Raw genomic sequence first — 18,496 nt, 5'->3', positions numbered from 1 at the left:
TTAACTATTTTCCAATGGACCTAAAAGTATTTCCTGTTAGGATACTTCCTTGTTAATATATGATTTTCTTGACACTCTCTAGTTAATATATCAGCATTTGGGATCAAGTATCACATTTAATGTTTACTGTAAATTAAAAATAGAATATTTTTACATTCACATCTAGGTGAAAATTGTATATAGATGGATCTGATTATTAGTGAGAGTTACCTTGAAGTGTCAACTCTTTGTGAAGATGAATAACTCTCAGACATGCTTTGATTTAGAAGGGATGCATATTGTATGGGAGGTCCATGTGATAAGACTGTTGTAGTTATTGGCTGAAAAACAAATAAATCATGAAGTTATAGCTTTTTTAGTTAAATACAATACACAAAAGCATTTACACTGGAGAGGATTTCAACTTGATTAGTTACAAACTTGTGCTTGATAGCCTTTGCATGATCTTCCTGAGTAAAACCTCAGAATTAACATCTAAATGTAGACATGGTAGACACATTATGGGATGTTTGTTCATTATCTATATTCCTATAAACTAATCTCTACTCCTAAATACCAGAACGGTCTTTGGAACCTAGTATTTGAATTGCATGTAACTAGCATTTGATTAAAATTAGAGTAACACTGTTCTCTTTGTTAGAGATTGAGAGTTAGTATTCAGAAAGTTTTCTCCCTGCTTGTTGTGTGAAACTGAGGGTAGGCAATCTTAGTCTCCATGTAAAAGCTAGTTCTGTCATGTGCGTAGAGGAGCATAACAAACAAGTTTTAGAGAAGAAGAATAGAAAAGCCATACATAGATGAAGTAGATATAAGTGACCATATGCTTCTGAAAAAGAGAGATGGAAATATTTTCTATCAAGTTGTTGATATTTTTCAGTTCCTAATTCAAATTTCTCCTTAGTAGTAACTCTATTTCTGGTCCTTGAATATTTTAAAGGTGAAAACAGATTACTGAATTAAGTCCCTAATCATTTATCCATTGCTTTCATTTTCAATTATAAGTAAACTTTTGTTCCTTCCAATCACAATGACTTTTGCAAAGAGAGCAGAATTGCAGCCATTATTTTATTGAAAATATCAAAGTAGAAAAATTTGTAACAAATGTCCATTTTAGACACATGGAAAATACAAGCACAGAAAGAAAGCTGAAGGATGATAAAAATTAATTTGATTAATGTGAAGAGACTTCTTTCTTTAATATAATTTAACAAGACATAATAATTTACATATACAGTAATCTGTGATTTACGTATGATATAAAAGAATTTCCATATTATCTCTTATATTTCAGAATTGATGGTAATACATGAAAGGTTTGAAATCTACTTTCTTGGAACATAACTGGAAGGCTTCAACAAGATACTTAGAAGTATTTTCTGAAACATCAAAAAAAATATAAAATATACATGATTAAAAAATTAAAAATAACATTTATTTACAAGGTAAATAAACAAGAAAAATACTAAAATTTCCACATGACAGGAGAAGTGGATAGCAAATGGGATTTATATTACTCTAAACATTATCTACAAGTACAAAAACTCAAGCACATCTCTGACTCCTATTCTCAAGCTATATATATATATATATATATAAATTGTCATTAAACCCTGATTTTACATGTGCTACTTTTTGTTTTGTTAGTTTTGCTTTATTGGTTCATTTTATGTTTTGAAATATTTTATTAATAGGTACTAATTGAACAAAGTGACAAATTTTAAGTGGCGTTTTCCTTTAAGTACTTTGACTATATTCACTGCATGCCTTCTCCTGTCCCATTTTCAATTAATTTTCTTACCAATTAGTCCCCTTTTACTTTCATGTTATATATGTGTGTATATTTTTTTCATGGAGAAAACATGACATTTGTTTGAGTCTGCATTATTTCACTTAATATGATTATCTCCATTTCCATCAATTTTACTACAAATGACATAGTTTCATTCTACTTTGTGGATGATTGGAACTCCATTGTGCATCTATACATTCTCTTTATTCATTTGATGATGAACGCCTAGGCTGATCCTAAAATTTGGGTATTAGGAATAGTGCCATAATGAGCATGGCTGTTCAGGTATTTTGTAATATGCTTACTTATTTTCCTCTAAATATACTTGCAGGAATGATGTGTCTGAAACATGTGCCACTTCTATGTTTAGGGTTTTGCTTGAAACTTTTAAACTGCTAGAAGAAAATATAGTAGAAGTACTTTGACTCATAGGTAGGCATGGGTAAGAAATTTCTGAAAATGTCACTAATATTTCAGTAAATAGTAGCAACAAGTGACCAATACTAGTTTATGAACTTAAAAAACGTATTCACAGCAAAGGAAATTACAGAATAAAGAGACAGCCTTTATATGAGAGAAGGCATGATAAAAGAAAATCTTTGCCAGCTAACCAGTTTATAAGGGATTAATATCTAGAATATATATTAAGAACTGAAAAAGGTCTCACAAAACCCACACGAATACTCTAACCAACAAATGACCAAATGAAATGAATAGATGCTTTTCAAAAGTACAGTGGGTTGGTGAGATGGCTCTGGGGGTAACGTTCTCTGCCACCAAGACTGATAAGTTAAGTTTGATCATCACTACAAAGAAATTATACTGGAGAAAAGACAGCACCTTCAAGAAATGGTGCTGTTCAAACTAGATAGCTTCATGTAGAAGAATGAAAGTAGATATGTAACTACCATCCTGCACAAAACTCAACTCCAAATGGACCAACAACCTCAGCGTAAAAACAAATCTCTCCATCTCATGGAGAAGAAAGTAGAGAACAGGCTTGAATTAGCACATGAAAAGACTTTCTGAACATGACACTGATAGTATAGGCATTAGGGCCAACAATTAATCAATAGGACCTCATAAAGCTGAAAGATTCTGTATAGTAAAGGACCCCATCATTTGAAAAATATGACAGCCTACAGAATTGGAGGCTTTTTTAAACCAATTATATGTTTTAGAAGATTAACACAAAGGATTAGTATCTAGCATATATAAAGAACTAAAAGAGTTTACCACTTCCTTCTGCACTGCAGCCAACATCTAAGCTACAGGACATACCCTATTACCTGCACTCACACACAGGATTAGCGTCTACCACCTCACTCCATAAGCATACTTCCCAGTTCCTCCTCCAGGATCTACTCAGATGAGTACCCCTGATCTCTTCTCTGTGTCATTTCCACAATCTACCAGATTTAGCCTGGATCCCACAACTTGTATACCAGTCTAGTCAGGACTTCCCTGCCTTCAATAAAGAAGAGCTGTAGGATTGGATCACCACCTTTTCTCTTTTCTCTACAACACAGGACTGTCCCACATCATATCCCACCTTTATACTCAGATCTATCTACTCCCACACTCCCATTGTAGAACAGGAAGCACATACTGTATACCATCCCAGTCCTATCTGCTCAAATGACTTCATTATACCCAAGTCATTTCCAACCTCAAGACCTAACCTTCCCCCACATCTCTTCTCCAATCTGGTTCATCCAGTATAAAATCAAAACTAACAGAAGTCCACATGCCCAGATCTCATCATAAAAATAACAATATAAAAGAGTAAGCCAGTATGTTCTCTTCTGAATCTACTTGTCCTATAGAAATGCTTGCCCCGGCAATTACCCAAATTAACTTCAGGACACAGAAATTAAAAGAATCACGAGCCTTCTCAAATAATTCAAGTTTAAAGAAGAAACAAAGAAATAGCAATGCCCAAGAAAATACAAACATAAAGCTGATAAAAATGATGAAGACAATCCAGTACTTGAGAATGGAATTAAATCAGGAGATAGAAACAGTGAAGGAGACTCAAGTTGAAGTGCTGACCTAATTAAGAAACTTAACAGCCAAAACAGAAAATTCAAAGGAAAGCCTTACAAGTATAATGCCTTAATCGAAGGTCAGAATATCAGGTCTTGAAGATAAAACAGAGATCTAGATCAAATGAGCAAGGAACATGAAAATTAACAAGAACAAAACAGGAAAGGAACAAACAGGAAATGTGGGGCACCAGGAAAAATGAAACCTATGAATTATAGAGACATATGAAAGAAAAGAATCCCTATTTTATTTGGTACACAGATCACCAAATAAATAAGACTAGTAAATGAAAGTCTCCATGGCATAGCATAGCTAAAACATTAAACATACATAACAAAGAAAGTGTGCTGAAAGCTGGAAAAGAAAAAAATGCAAGTTTCATATAAAAGAAACCCCATAAAAATTCTGATTTCTCAGTGTAAACACTGAAACTCAAAAGAGCCTGGAGCAATGCATTCTAAGCCCTAAAAGAGTATATTAGCCAACCTAAAATAATATATCCAGCAAAACTACCAGCCATGATTGAAGGAGAAAGAAAAATTTTCTATTACATACATAGCCCCAAAAAATTATCCAACAAACCAAACCTAAGGAAAATACAAGAAGCATTATTTCAGGCTGAAGAGAGGAATGAACATAGATAGCAGAGACTGTGAAGGGAAATATGAAGCCATAATTATTAAGACACAAAATACAACTGAGAACACAAATACCACCACCAAAAATCAACAACATAATGATGACAACTAACACATACCTTTCAGCAACTTTAAATATCAATGGCCTGAATTACCTGCTCAAAAGACACTGACTAAATTAATCACAACACAAAATTCATCTATCTGCTCCTTACAAGCAACACACCCTAGTTTCAAAGATAGTTGCCACCTTAAGAGTAAAAGGATGGATGAAAATACTACAATTAAATGGGACTAGGATATAAGCAGGTGCCATTATATTAATGTCTAACAAAACAGACTTCAATCTAAAACTTAGAAGATATAGAGACACTTCATTCTAATAAAGAATTAAGACGACTTTATTATCTTAAACATATATGCAACAAACTCATGGGTGCATAATTTCACAAAAAATTACACTGGCATTAGACATAGATTAACATCAATCCCTTAATAGTAGGTGACTTCAACACCACACTTTCTCAAATAGACAGGTCATCCAGACAAAAATAAAGAGAATGAAGTTAATATTCATAGAATATTCTAAGTATACACATTCCACTGAGAAGCACATGGAAACTTTTCTAAAATAGACCATATCCTGGGACACAATAAATTGTTTAAAAATCAAAAAGATTGAAATCATTCCTAGTATCCTATCTGACCAAAATGCAATAAAACCGAAAATTGATAGCACACAAATCTCTAGTAAATCCACAAACCCATGGATATTACACAACTCATTATTGATTGATTAATTAATCAAAGAAGAAACCAGGAAATAAAATAAAATTTCCTGGAGCTAAATGAAAATGTTTTCACACAATGAAACAAAACCCCTGGGACACGATGAAAGCTATTCTACAAGTGAAATTTATAGCTCTAAGATCCTACATTAAAAAAAGTCATAAAGCACAAAAAAATGATGTAATGATACAAGAAAAAATTTGGAAAAACAAAAACAAACCAAATCAAACCCAGTGTATGACAAAAATAATAAAAATCAGAGCAGAGGTCAACTAAACAGAAACAAAGAAACAAAAAACAATGCAAAAAATCAACAAATCTAAGTATTAGTTCTTTGAGAAGATAATATTGACAGACTTTTGATCTAATGAATGAAATCAAAGAGTACCCAAATTAACAAAATTCAAAATGAAGAGGGAAACATTATAAAAGACATCAAAGAAATTCACAGTATTATAAGGAAATATTTTTAAAATCTATTATCTATGACCCTAATAAATTTAAAAGTATGGTTTTCTAGATTCATCCAAACCACAAAATTTAAATCAAGAAATCAACAATCTAAACAGACTCATAATAAATAAGGTGATTGAAATACCAGTAAAAAGTTGGGAAGAGGGGGATGAAGAAAAAGGGGGGTAAGAGGAGGAGAAGATGATGATACTACCTGGAACAATCAAGGCAAGATAAGGAAATTAAAGAATATAAATAGTGAAAGAAAAAGTTAAACCATCAGTTGATGTGATATTATACATTAGAGATCCCAAAATTGTACTCCAAAAAAACTTCAAGAAATGATAAATTCAGCAATGTGACATGATAGAGAATGACCTTGCACAAATCAGTTGGTTTCCTTACACCAATAACAATTACACATAGAAGGAGATCAAAGACACACTCCCATTTTAGCCTCAAAGAAAATACAATATGTAGGAATAAACCTAACCAAGGAAGTGAATGACCTGTAAGATAAAAACTTGAAACATCTAAAGAGATAGAAAAAGACACTAGAAAATGGAAAGACAATACCATTCTTATCAATTGATAAAATTAATATTATGAAAATGACCACTCTACCAAAAGCTACAATCCCAGTCAAAATCCCCATCTCATTTTTCACAGAAATAGAAGGAAAAAACTATCCTAAAATCCACATGGAACCACAAAAGACCCAGATTAGCCAACAGTCCTGAGCAAAAGAAAACAAAACCAAAACAATGCTGGAGGATTTACAATTCCAGATCTTGAGATCTATTACAGAGCCATAGTAATAAAAAACAATATGGTGCTGCCACAAAAAATGGACATGTATACCAACAGAAAAAAATTGAAGATCCAAATATGAACACATGTAACTTTAACAACTTAATATTAGACAAAGATACCAAAAACATACACTGGAATAAATAAAGCATCTTTAACTAGATGTTCATATGCAGATTAAAATTATACCTATATCTATCACTTTGCACAAAACTAACTCAGAATAGATCAAAGACCTAATTCTGAAATCTGAAACACTGAAATTTCTAGAAGAAAATATAGGCAGAATACCACATGATACTGGTACAGTTGTCTGAACAGGACCCCATTTGCCCAAGCATTATGGCAAACAATTAGCAAATGGAGTTACATGAAACTAAAAATCTTCTGAACAACAACAAAAACACAAACAAAAACAATCAACTTGGCAAAGAAGAAGCCCACAGAATCAGAAAGAATCTCTGCCAGCTATATTTAAGTCAGAGGTTTAACATTCAGATTATACACAGAACTTAAAATAAACAAAGAAACAAAATCAGAGTCAACAAACCAAATGACCCAGTAGTCTGGGACCTGAATAGAGAGTTCTCAAAAGAAGAAAAAAATGGCTAAGAAACATCTCAAAACATGTTCATCATACAGAACAATTAGGGAAATAAAAATCAAAACAACTTTGAGATTTCATCTTACCCCAGTTAGAATGACAAACATCAGGAGAACAACTGACTACAAATGCTGGAGGGAATGTGGGGAAAGGTAACACTCATTCACTCTAGGTGGGCTGCAAACTATTGCAGCACTATGAAAATCAGTGCAGAGAATTCTCAAAAAGCCAAAAATCTACCTTATCTAGATATACCACTTTTTGGCATATGTCCAAAGGTCTAGACATCATGTGCCATAGATACTTGCTCATCTATATTCATTACTACTCTATACCCAAGAGTGAGGATAATTTAAGTGGAGTCCCTATATAATGGGGGATACAATGCCCCAACTAGAGATTTCATTCCACCAATTAAAACCTCTAGTGCCAGGAATGAGTTTTAGCTTGTTGAGTTGATAGTAAAAGGGGTCCCTCAGACTCTGCCCCACTCCTCAAACATCATAGACAATTGCTAAAGCTATTGGTTACTTTTCACAGCTTGATGGTAAGGCTCTATTGCTGATGACACCACTTACATATGTCATTAAATATAGAGAAATTGAGCTAGTACCCAACTAGAAGTTTCACCTCTACTGAGTAGCATTTATGGTGCCTGAAGGCACAATGCCCATTGCCAGAGGAGAAAAGTAACCATCAATATCACCCAGCTACTATCCTTATGATGTACAACAGAGGCCTGCTTGCAGGATACACTGGTGCAATACTGGCACAAATATTATGGGAGTAACTGATCACATTTTTTTATTGGACTTAAGGCTTATTGCATGAGATGGATTCCCTACTTGACATTGCTAATGTGCTCAAACACCTGAGCTTGGATATGTCATGTACCCAGGTTATTACCTACTACTATTATTCTGCTAAAGAAACATAGCAGTAAAATGACTCCTAATGACATAATACTATTTCCATAGATAAGCCCTCATCAAAGAAGCTTATTCTTGCAGTAGATAGGAATTAACAACTGGACAATTTGAAGATAGTGAGTCTTTGAAACAGTCAGTTAGGGACATAAATAAAACCATTTTGTGGAACTTAAAAACATTTTGTGTGACTTAGAATAATATAATACCTGTAAGATAGAAGTCTGCAACTAGACAACTCAGATAGTAAATAGACAGCTCAGATACAAGCCAAGCCCAAGACAGGACTTCATATGCTATTAAAGCAACCCCAGGGTGGCACTGATACATTAATGAGTCATCCCTAAACTGTGAGGTTGATAATGCAAAGCTGTCACCCAATGAAATGATACAAAAAAATTAAACTTTGGAAGCTACCTTTAGAATTGCACTTCCCAAGCTTCTGCACAGATACCCATTGGCAAGAGGAATTTAAAACCAGCTTCTGTCTGTAGTTTTAGCTTTGGGTACCACTGAACTTCCAGCACCATTGCTAAGCTCACATATGTCCACCTCTCAATGCTGTTGACTGAAGTTCTCAAGGACCTTCTGGACCTCCACAAGTGCCATATTGGCCTGCCCTGGCTGAAGGACTTTACAGTGGACATGGGTTAAGCCTGAAAGCTTCTGAAGCATCATCATTAGATAAGATTCCCCAATGGAACCCTGTAGTATTTTCTACCTGAACAACCGTTCCCTATTTGGTAAGATGTCTTTTTAACTTTAATATTAGCACTGTATTATAAGAAATGTTTGTGTGAATAAACATAGTTTATCTGAAAGACAGATCTCGTGGACATCCTAATTGACAAGTGACTCACAGCCCAACACTCAAAATTCTCCACATATTCTTATGGATTTCTTCATCAAACCCTTCCCATCAAGGCTCAAGAAGGATCAATGTATAAGAAGAGGCAGAAAGATTGTGGCCCAGAAGTGGTGGCACCTTACAGATACAAAAAGTTAGGTACATATACAGTCAGATACTGAGACAGCATACAAAGGCCTGCACAGGTTCAAACAAGACAAATTCCAAGCACTGAGAAGAATTAGACACAAAGTCCCTCCCCTGATCAAAAAATTTTTTGCAATTGATAATCTGCTGGGAAAGAAAAAATCAGCTTTATCCAATGGAGTGTGCACTGGATATATCAACCACACTCCAGGGCAGGACCCTTGTCCACAAGTAGTTGGCCAACAGAAAACAGGCTCTATGGGCTTTTATTTGGTGAATATTTTGGTCTTATTTTGTTTCTTTTGATCTTTCTTTTTTGAGGAAGAAAGAACATGAAGTTGGGAAAGTAAGGAGGTGAGAAGGATCTGAGAGGAGTTGGGGGATTGGAAAAAGTATGATAAAATATATTGTATGAAAAAAGTTGAAAAAGAAATAAATGAAACAATAAAATGTCTCAGAAAACATACATAGAAATTATTAGCGAATAATAAATAGAACATTGTATAAAGAACAAGATAGAAACTTTAGAACTCAAAGACCTAATAACCAAAATAAAAGCTCAATTGATAGTTTGAATAGCAATGGAAGAAACAGATGTGTTAGTGAACATGGAACAGAAAAATAGATGTGAATTATTAAGAATATTAAGAGAAAACAATTAAAAATAATTAGAGAAAAAGAGAAAAATCTATGGACAGAAATACTATATGAAAAAATTTATATACCCTTGTCTTCAGAGTGCCAAGTGAGTGAGTGAGAGAGAGAGAGAGAGAGAGAGAGAGAGAGAGAGAGAGAGAGAGAGAGAGAGAGAATCTACAAATAAGACTCAAGGAAATAAAGGAATAAAACTGCATATTTTGCAAAATAAATATATATTAAAACTTACAGGCATTAAGTAAAAACAAATGAATGGCATCTAAACCAAGACAAACCAAAGTCAAACTGTGAAAACTAAAAACAAAAGTAAAAATGATCAATAAAACACATTTTTAAAAAAGCCACTGGAGGAGAAATTACACCTTGCATATTAAGAGAAAAAAACACAAAGGAAACATGGTATATTTCTTATCCGAATCCATAAAGATCACATGCAAATGGCAGTTTTCAATGCGCAGAAAAGTATCATCATTTCAGAATTATATATATGGCAGAAATATCTTTCACATATAATAAGTAAATTGAATAATGAAGGGAAAGGAAAGGATTTTTGGGAAAATTACCCAAAGAAATGCCTAAAGGAAATTTTTTTTAATTTCTTTTTTTTATTCATTTTAATATCAACCACAGATCGCCCTCTCATCCCTCCTCCCACTCCCCCCACCTTCCCCACTCTTCATCCCCTCCTCCAACAGGGTAAGTTCTCCCATGGGGAAAAAGCTAAGCCTGGTGCATTCAGTTGAGGCAGGACCAAGCCCCTCCCTGCTTTATCAGGGGTGACCAAGGTATCTGACCATAGGTAATGGGATCCAGAATGTTGGGGAATTCTTATACCAAGAAGTAAATGGCAAAAAAATAATGATGAAAGAGTAAGGAAGTATAATTATAAATCGTACAAACATAAATAAATATAATAGATATTCCTTCTTTTGAGTTTTCTAAATTATTTTGATAACTGAAGCAAAAATTGTAATATTTCAGACTAGGGATGTAGCATAATTATAGAGTTCTTCATTAAGTGAAGCCTAGCCATTGCTGTGACATCCAAAACCAAAGAAAAGTCTATTATACATGTAGTTCACAAAGGGGTAACATATTTCATTTAAGCTGGTAAAATAAGATGAAACTAGAAATGAGTAGTAAAAAGATGGAAATCTTCACACTTCTAAAAATGAAATGACACATTCGTAAATTATCACCAAGCTAAGTAAACATCAAGGGAAATAAGTACAAATAACTGAATAAATGAGAATTTAAGACATTAAATGTATGAGACACAGTTAATTAGTTTTGAGAAATAATTTTATATAGTTAAATATATACACTGTAAGAGAAGGTAGCCTCTTTGATAAACTCTATACTTACTCCCATAGTGGATGTGCCAGTCTATACTCACAACATCAGTCAATAGGTTTGCACTTTCCTATATTCTAACCATCATAGAACTATCATTTGATCTAGCTATACAAAGACTCTATATCCTACCACAGATAAATCCTTACATTCATGCTCATTGCTTGTGTATTCTTAATATCCAGAAAATGGAATCAGTCTAGATGCTTATTATCTGATGATAATGAAATTGTAGCACATATACAGAATACAATTATTTTCAGCTGTAAAGAAAATTGAAGTCATTAAATTTGCAAAAAAAAAAAATCCTGCAAAATACTGTAGTGTTGTTGGTTGTTTTTATTCTTTAGGGGGGCCTGCCACCCAGCTCCCAAACAAATCACACATGGAGGGTTATTCTTACTAATAAATACTCGGGCTCAGCTTGGCTTGTTTCTTGCCAGGTTTCCTTAACTTAAATTATCCCCTCTACTTTTTGTCTCTTGGCTTTTCCCCTTCTCTTATTTCTGTAAATCTTATTCTTACTCTGTGGCTTGCTGTGTAGCTGGTTGGCTGGCACCTGGAATCCTTCTCCTTCTCTGATTCCTTCTTTTTTCTCCCAGATTTCTCCTTCCATATATTCTCTCTGCCTACCAGCCCCACCGATCTTTTCTCCTGCCTTGCTATTGGCCGTTCAGTTCTTTATTAGACCATCAGGTGTTTTAGACATGCACAGTACCAGAGCTTCACAGAGTTAAACAAATGCAACAGAAACAAAAGTAACACACCTTAAAATAATATTTCCCAACACTATAGTGTATGAGATAACTCAGGCCCAGAAAGATATACTGTATGTTCTCTCTCTTATGTAGATACTAGCTTTGTATTTTTAGATTTCTGTGTTTAACTCAGAGTGAAAATCTTTAGTGTTCAGGAAGTAATCAAGAAACCATGGGAAGAGGGCTTAAGAAGGAGGGATAGCAAAAATCATGTGATATGAACATAGACTGGCATGGTATTAAAAGTCCTAAGGTTTAAACACGGATGGAAGTAGAGACATAGCAAAAATGCGATGGCGGGGAAAGGTTAATTAAAACTCAGGATATTTGAAAATGACATAGAGAAACCTACTAATTTATAAGCTAACTAAAAATATAATTAAAAAAGAGAGTTTGAATACAAGTAACCTGCATGGGTGGAAAATGCTATAGTCAGTCACTAGTTTTTCTATTTTATTACTTTTTGTTTTTGAGATTATAAAATAATTATACCTCCTAATTTCCTTTCCTCTCTCAAACTCTCACATTTATACCACTCCCTTTCTCTTTCAAATTCATGGCTTATTTTCTGTCAGTTGTTACATTATATGTAAATAGTATACATTAATACAACATGCTTAGTCTGTATAAATTAAAAGCCCATGACACCTCAACTCTACACACACACACACACACACACACACACACACACACACACACACACACACACACGAATCTACAGGCAACTAAGGAATGCTGAGTGGGAGAAACAGTCTTCCATAGGGAAGAACACAATAATTGGTTTTCCAGTACCAAATGGTCACAGTTTTTCTCATGATATTTTTGTTAATTCTTAGAGAATTTTATATATCCATACAATGTATTTTGTTTATATTTACCACCTCACTTCCTAACTCCTTTTGGGTCTATCTAATAACCCAACTCCCCCTAAGTATGAATCTTCTTTTTTAAAATCTAGCCATCATGTTCAATGTGTACTGATGATATACTTGTGGGTGTGGGGCCATACCCTGGAACCTGATGAATCTACCAGGGTCCATACACTGACTAAAAGCTGACTCTCCCTTTCTTAGAAGTCATTAACTGTCAGTAGCTCTTGGGTTTGAGGTGGGGACTCACGAGCTTTTTCCCATTCCATGCTATAATGTTGACTGACTTGATCTTGTGTGGGCAACCTCACGAGTGCAGTCATACTGTCCTGTTCAGAAGACACTGCCCTACACTGGAGAAAATGTTCATCCCAACCACAGGTTGCCATCAAAAGAGCCCAGTGCTAGTTAAGGAATATTTTCCTTTGAGTTGTTGGTCATGGATGTCCAGGAAACCCTCAAAAGAATAAAGGCTATTGCCAATATTCTTGACTGGCCACCAGAACTTGATGTTAAGGTATCACACACTAGCCGGGCGGTGGTGGCGCACGCCTTTAATCCCAGCACTCGGGAGGCAGAACCAGGCGGATCTCTGTGAGTTCGAGGCCAGCCTGGTCTACAGAGCGAGATCCAGGAAAGGCACAAAGCTACACAGAGAAACCCTGTCTCAAAAACAAACAAACAAACAAAAAAGATATCACACACTTTGGTCAAAGGACACAGAGCAATCAAGTTGGTACTGACTTGGAAGATTCCTCCCTGCTGTCTAGCTTTCATAGTACCAGAAGAACACACATTCTTTTTTATATTGTATGTAAATCCTTTAATTAAGACAATAAATAAATAAAAAGGAAAAGAACAAAGAAAAATGAGTAGAACAAACAACTCCAATTTGAGAATATTTTCATTTTCTCCTTGAAAAAATTTCATATTTATAGGAGGACAATTTTTGTTTAGAAAGTTTGATTTTATATTTCAAGGTAGTAGTGTCCTACACAGCAAATTGCACAGTATATACAATATTTACATCTCTATTATCTCATTTGATTCTCTAAGAACACACATTCTTATTGGCAGAACATGGAACTTTCTCCATAACAGATCACATGTTGAGATAAAAAGAAAGTCTCAACAAATACATAAAAATTGAAATAACATCAAGTATTCTGATCACAATGGAATAAAGCCAGTTATCAATAGCAGTTGCTATAAAAATTTTAAAAATGCATGGAAATAAAACATCACACTACTGAATGGTGTATGGAACATTGAATAAACTAAGTAGGAAATTAAAAATTTCCTTGAACTGAAAGAAAGTGAAAACACAACATATAAAAATCTATGCAATATTGTGAAGGCAGTAAGGAAGTTCTAAAATGAAAGTTTATAGTGTTAAGCAAAGACATAAAAATGTGAATGGTTTCAAATAAATAAATTATATAAATGAAAGCCCTGGAAAACCTAGAACCAAGCAAGCCCTAAAAGAGCAGACAGGGTGACCTAATCAAAATTGATGAAATTAATGAAAGGGGAAAAAAAAACAATACAAAGAATTAAAGAATGGCCAGTTCTTTGAAAAAAAGAGGCAAACCCTTAGCCAATTAAAATGATAGAGAAGATCAAACTAATAAAGTTAGAGATGAAAAGAGAGTCATTACAACAGATACCAATGGAATTTGGAGAACCACAAGGACATGTCCTAACATCTAGGTTGAATTTCTACATGCTGTGACATATACTGTAATGGCTAATCTTTGTTGTCAATGTGACATACCTGGGAAGAGGGAACCTCAATTGAAGATTGCCTCTACCAGCCTGACTTGTGGTCATGTCTGTCAGGCATTGTCTTAATTTCTCAGTTAATATAGAACTCTGGGCAGTACCATTTTTAGATAGGTTGTTTTTGGTTATGGTGTTTCATCACAGCAATAGTGATTCTAACTAAGACAAGCTGGAACTAGAAGTAGGGTATTGATGCCACAGACCTAATCATGTTGCTTTGGGGAGAATTGTGGAAGCACTTTGGAATGTTAGGCAAAAAAAGCCAAGAGTGTTGGTAGGCTTGGTGTATTGTTGTAGGGGCTTGGAAGATAAGAATGTTGAGAGTAGTGCAGACAATAGAGGTCTGTCTTGTGAAGTTTCAAAGGGAACAAAGACTCTACTGCACCTTTGTGTGAAGAATCTGTGGTATCTGGTTACTTGGAACTGAAAAATCAGCAGCAATTAGACAAGAGACCAGAACCACTGAAGTAAAACCCTTGTGTTACTGGGACAATGGATGATGGATAAAGAAGAGAGGAGCATCAGCATCACTGAAGTGAAATCTTCTGGGAAGTGTTTCCTCAGGGTCAGCACACAGAAGATATGTTTCACAGGCAACCAAGGTTGTACCTTGTGCTGGCAGTCAAAATTGGTAGTGTAGAAGTCACCCAGGTAGTACTGGTTTTGAAGACATGAAAGAGTCATAGAGAACAGCTGAGCTTTGGCACTGTGTGGCAGGGCTGGAGTTTCTGAAGAGAGTCATTAAGGCTATTGGTGAAAGTACATCCCAGTTGGAGCAGAAGATACCAGCATTTTTGAGGATGCCAATAGCATGGGATGATCACCAAGAACAACAGCAATGGAATGGAGCAAGCCAAAGCCAAGAAAACAAGCTGTGTGAGCTGCAGAGGGCAGACATAGAGAAGTGACCCCAGCCCTTTGGAGGAGCCTGGAAGATTGTGAGTGAAACCCAGATACTGGAAATTCAGTTATTTATACTGTTGGAGTTTTGTTTTGCTTTTGCTTTATTCAGGTTGTGACTGTGCACTGGATCTTCCCTCTCAAAGTGAGAAGGTATTTATTTTTTTTTTATTTTATAGGAGCCCACAGTTGAGAGACTTTAAACTTTTAAAAGTATCTTGGAATTTTACAGACATTGGATTTTAAGAGACTCAGTATTTTAAAATGTCTGAATTTTCAGTGTTTGAATTTTTAAAGACTGTGGGTTTTTTAGAATTTGACATGGTTTTATTATAATGCTGAGATTTGTGAGTGGTCTTGGGGATGAACAAGAAAGGAAAGGTTATGGCTTACCAGTGATATGTTTTAGTATCAAGTTGACAAGAAGTCATTTGTGCTGTCTGTTTTTATGCCAACTCGATACAATCTAGAATCATCTGAAAGGACGGAACCTCAATTGAGAAAATTTCTCCATAAGATCAACTACAGGCATTTTCTTCATTAGTGACTGATTCAGAAGTTCCAGCCCACTGTGGATGGGGCCATCCATGGGCTGCTGGTCTTGGGTTTCATAAGAAATCAGGCTGAGAAAGCCAAGAGGAGCAAGCTCCTAAGCAGTAACCCTCAATGCCTCTCCATCATCAGCTCCTGCCTCCAAGTTCCTTCCCTGCTTGAGTTCCTGCCCTCATTGCTTTTGATGATGAACTGTTAATGGAATTGTTAGTGAAATAAACTCTTCCCTTCCCAAGTTGCTTTGCATCATAGTGTTTCATCATACCAATTATTACCCTAAGTAAGATAGATGCAAAAATTATCAATAAAATTTTCCTAAACTAAATTTGGTATCACATCAAAAGGACTATTCATCATGACCACATTTGCTATATTCTAATGATGTAGAGATGGTTCAACTTTTGTAAGACTATGAATTTAATTCCTCCAACATGACTGCCTAAACAAATATGGAAAGAGCCTTACAAAATCAGACAGGCCCTCTTGAAAAAAGTCATAGAGAGGGAGGAAATGAAAGGAGAATACAACAATATAATTAATGCTATATCCAACAAACCTACAGCTTAAATAATACTAAATAAAGAAAAACCCACAGCATTCCAAATAAGATCAGTAATAAGACAAGGGTATTCACTTTCTCCTCTTCTATTCAATGTAGTACTTAAGTCTTAGAGAAAAATGTCATAAATAAAGGGATACAAATAAGGAAAGAAATAAAAGTATGTCCTTTAGTACATGATTCGAACTGAGATACAACCCCTGAAAACTACTAGAGCTGACAAATATATTCATCAAAGTTGCAAGATAGAAAATTAACACACAGAAAATCCAGTAGCCTTCTATAAGAAGACAAACATATAGAACAGAAACCAGGGAACAGTTCCACTCATAATCAATGGGAATAAACATGCATAAAGAAGTGAAAGACTTCTACAACAAAAATGTTTAGAAACTGAATAAATTAAATAAAACACTAGAAGAAGAAAAGACGTACCATACAAACTGATTAAAAGGGTCATTCTACAAAAACTAAGACAGGAGTTGGTACTAGGGACTGGGGTATTGGTGTGTTGGGTTTTACCATGCTTTTGAGGAAAGAATTTAGTACTTTGGATAAGGAAAGCAGTGGAATGATTTAAGCATTGATTAATGGTCATACTAGTAGGAAGATGGAAGATAGTCGTGCTAAGAGTTATTTGAACTGTTAAGGGCTGGTTCAAGATGTTTCAGAGGAGAGGAATTCTCTAGTATGTTGCCTAGAGATCGTTCTTGTGATATTTTGGTGAAGAATTTTGTGATATTTTGGCTGCTTTTTCCCTTGTCTGAAGAGTCTGCCTCATGCTATAGTGAATAGTTTTGGATTAATTCCATTGGCAGAGGAAATCTCAAAAGAGCCTAGTATAGGCTCTGTTGTGTGGTTATTAGTGGTAACTCTAAAGAAGATGTATAATGAAAAGGATCAAGCTGAGCAAATAAAAGTACAAAACGTACAAATTGAGTAAAAGGGCACCAGGAAGTAGAATAGAGCTAAATCCTGTGTTCAAGGAGAGAAATGGATTAAGACAGAAGTTGGTACCAGGAGTAGGAATCGACCGCATGAAGACTGTCTTAGAATTTCTGTTGTAAAAAGATACTATGACCACAGCAACTTTTTGAAGGAAAACAATTAATTGGAGAGGCTTGCTTACAGCTTCAGAGTCCATTATCTTTATGGCAGAGAGCATGGCAGCATGCAGGCAGACATGGTGTCGGCTACATATTGATCAGAAGACAACAGGAAATGGATGTGACACTGGGAGTAGCTTGAGCATCAGAGAACTCAATGCCCACCCCCACAGTGACACACATCTTCCAACAAAGCCATATATACTCCTACAAGGCCACACCTCCTGATAGAGCCACTTTCTTTGGGGCCATTTTCTTTCAAACCACCACAGGAGGGAATATGGTAGATTTGATCAAAGATAATGGTTGAATGTATGAAAGTTTGCAAGAATAAAAAGTACATGAACAATGAAAACAAAATTAACATACATTATAAAATATTCTGTGGTGTTAATCACCTCTCAAAGAAATTATAAGCAAATTATGTTAACTAATTTCAGTGAATGAAGAAAATTTATATGCACCATAAAAAGTTAAGGTTTGGGAGCTCAACCAGTTAGTTTTCATAGTTATAATGAACTATGGATATTGATTTATACTTGGTTCAAATTTTGGAATTAAAAATCTCCATGCAATAGGTCAAAGTGGAAAAGTTTGAAAAGTGCTGAAACATTGTACTGGGATATTTTAATAGTAAAATATTCTAGAAATCATCTATTAGTATAAGAGTGACAATTTAGCCACTAAAAGAATGTTTATTCTTTAATATGGTCACACAAGTGTGTCTTAATAGAAACATTTTTTTTCTAGTGGTGAGACATCAAAATCTTAGATGAAGGATGCTGAGTTAACTCTTCAATGTGCTTATCAATTAGGTTTTACTCTCATTCAAATATTCAAATATTTGTGATTAGTATTTGCCAGTCTGCTTATGGCACTTAAATGTACAGCTCACAAAAATTATAACACTA

This window comes from Peromyscus leucopus, chromosome X (genome assembly GCF_004664715.2).
Source record: "Peromyscus leucopus breed LL Stock chromosome X, UCI_PerLeu_2.1, whole genome shotgun sequence".
NCBI classification, from domain to species: Eukaryota; Metazoa; Chordata; class Mammalia; order Rodentia; family Cricetidae; genus Peromyscus; species Peromyscus leucopus.
Note: the sequence above shows the minus strand (reverse complement) of the source record.